The 2,859-nt window shown below is 51.4% G+C and overlaps 1 long non-coding RNA gene across 1 annotated transcript; it reads left to right on the top strand.

The window, feature by feature from the left end:
- The first annotated feature begins 1,499 nt into the window (after positions 1–1,499).
- On the top strand, positions 1,500–2,247 carry LOC102240960. Its single transcript, XR_314157.2, has 3 exons — positions 1,500–1,560; positions 1,649–1,730; positions 2,104–2,247. It is a non-coding gene; the product is annotated as an uncharacterized LOC102240960 (long non-coding RNA).
- The last annotated feature ends 612 nt before the right edge of the window (positions 2,248–2,859 follow it).

The raw sequence follows: 2,859 nt of genomic DNA, 5'->3' as shown, positions 1-2,859 counted from the left end.
TGTGTCACTTATTGGTGGTCTCAAGCCCCTGAGAACCACCCTGCGACTCAGCTTCCGCATGTGAAATGGGGTTATCACATTGCCCCACTTTACAGGCTTGTTTTGTAAGGGAAGGAGATAACACAGATCAAAGTCTACAGGCATTGGTGATCTTACTAGATAGCACTGAATTCCTGTCTATAAATGTATTGATTTACATATTTGCTGGCCCTGCAGAAAAATGCCCACCCCCCAATGACATCATGGTGGCAAAGCTTTGAATGTTTGCCTCAGTATCATTTTAATGTGCATCTCTCTGATTCCCAGCCAGGTTGGGCATCTGGGGTCGGGCTGTATGTGAAGTCTGGGCACAGTGGGGTGGGCATCCTGATTCCTGGAGGGCTGGTTTCCAAAAGGGTTAACAGGGAACTGGTTAACAGAGTGGGGGAGGCACAGAGAAACAGAACAAACCTGGCCTCTGTCTGCTGTGATTGCGACACCCCTTCTTTAGAAGAGGAGGGAGTACAAATAGACCTGCTTATTCTCCAGAATTGGAATTGAACTTCTGAAACTGGGGTAGGGTGCCTGCTAGGATCCCCCAACCCCCAATACTGCCTTTATTCCCTCCACTGGTGCCCACAAACTCCCACCCCACTTCCAGATGTTATTAAGCCTTGAGCTTTCAGGCTTTGTGGTTGGACAGCTTTGAGGAGTTCCTGGCCTGGCCTCTGTCTCCCTGCAAGGCCTGGTTCCTCCTTTCTCAGCGCCTCAGTGAATCCGTCTGAAGGACGAGAGGAGACTGATGACAGTCCCTGCTATTGAGACAATTAAAGGAACTGAGAGGCCCCTGAACCAGAGGGGGAGGGAAGGGGAGTGTGCAGCGAGGCACCCATTGGGAGGACAGAGGTGACAGGAGGGAGGCTTCTTGACTTTTGTGTGAAGTTTGGGAGGGGGACAGTGGGCAAGATAAGCCGGAAGGGAGGTGGGAGGGAAGGTGGCTTGTAAGGGGACTTCCACCTGGCCCAGCATTTGGGCACCGAGGGTGGTGGAGCCCGGCTGCCTGGATGACCTAAGTGGCCATCTGGGGACGAACTTTTACTAGCAAAGTACCTGTTATTTACTGAAACGTAAATTTAACTGGGCGCCCTGTATTTTGCCTGACTACACTAGCTGGGATGCAAGGAGAGAAGAGGAAGAAAGAGGGGAGGCCTAGGAACCCCCTCCACCCTACCCCTGCCTGGGAGCAGTGATCTCCCTGCTGCAGCCCACCCTTTCCCCACAGGCACTGCCAGGCCTGAAAATAGCAAGAAGCCCCCCTCACTCCTGGCCCCCCATTTCCAAGAAGGGTCCTTGCTACACTGCTTTCTGAGAGTTAGTTCCCCTCCTCAACCCACACCCAGGCCTCCCCCTGCCTAACCTGTAGCCTGGTCTAACCACACACCCCATTCATTACTCATTAACTCATAGGTAACCTTGACCTGATTGAATTAACCCATCTGCCCTGTGGCTCCTTCCCCCCATGCTTTCATGCACACTCAGCAGAGGACTGGGCACCATGGACCCGAATCCTGGGAGGACATGGTGGGCAGATTTTGATTCTAGCTTTGACTTCTCCCAGCCTGTTCCTGATCTGTACACTGGACATTCACAATCATGTACCTCCCTCCAGGTCAACAGGCAAGCAGATTGCTCAGCGTGGCACCCCACACGTAGCGACCGCTGGATGTGCTTGAAACAAATATTTAATTTTGGTAATACCTCCTCCTCCTCCTCCTTCTTGCCTGATGTCTTTGATACCCCCACAGGCCTCCTAGCCAGAGTCCTCCCTTCCTGCTTCTTTCTCGCCCTCCGTGTCCAGCCCTCACTGATCCCTGGACTGTCTCTCTGAGCCCATCCCTTCGCTTCACCCTGTGGTCCCTGGCTTCCCTGCTGTAGACTCATCTCTTCCAGTTCATCTACATCACATAAACTGGGACTTTCCCCCTAGAACACACCCTTGTATTCCCTCTGCAAAGTGAAGATGTATAATGCATGAAGATGTGCAGCCAACAGCAAAGTCTCCATGAGGTTCAGCTGGCAGTGTCTTGCCTATTTCATGCATCTGGTTTATTTCACATGCCATAGGTGCTATTTCTAGCCCCACATTATGAATGAAGAAACTGAGGGCTTTGGCACTTGCCCAAGATCCTCTAGCTGGAGCTGGTATTTGAACCAAAACAGCTGGACTCTGTGAATTTCTGACTGCTTCTGTAACAAATGACCACAGGTAGGTGGCTTACAAAAACATCTATTTATTATCTCACTAGTGGCCCAGTGTGCGAAATTGCACGTAGTATGCTGCCTGCCAGCCGGCGGGAGCTGCCACTGCTCGAGGGAGCCTGTGGGCGGAACTGAGAGTTTCTCCATGCATCTCCTGGTGACCAGTAGCGCACGCAGCCCTGCCCACCCACGCGCCTGCCGAGTACTGCAGTCTCCTCCTGATTGGTCTTTACTGTGTGATGACCATTTGCATATTAGCTCTTTATTATACAGGATAGTTCTGGATGGAGAAGTCTGAAATGGACAGGTCGGCAGGCTAGTTCCATCCAGAGGCTGTAGGGGAGAATCGGTTCCCTGTTCTTTCCAGCTTCTGGAAGCTTCCTGCATTCCTTGGCTCATAGCTCCTTCCTCCATCTACAAAGCACATATTCCAGGCTGTTTCCACCATCACATCTCATTCTCTGACCCTCATCCTGCTGCCTCCTTTTCAAGACCCTTGTGATGACATTGGGCCCACCTGAAGCATCCAGAATAGGCCCCCAATCTAAGACCCTTAACTTAATCATCTCTGCAAAGTGTCTTCTGTCATGAAATGTAACATATTCACAGGTTCTGGGATTA

The sequence above is a fragment of the Myotis brandtii genome, unplaced genomic scaffold (assembly GCF_000412655.1).
Source record: "Myotis brandtii unplaced genomic scaffold, ASM41265v1 scaffold4731, whole genome shotgun sequence".
In the NCBI taxonomy this organism is placed as follows: Eukaryota; Metazoa; Chordata; class Mammalia; order Chiroptera; family Vespertilionidae; genus Myotis; species Myotis brandtii.
Note: the sequence above shows the minus strand (reverse complement) of the source record. Positions and strands in the feature narration are given on the sequence as shown.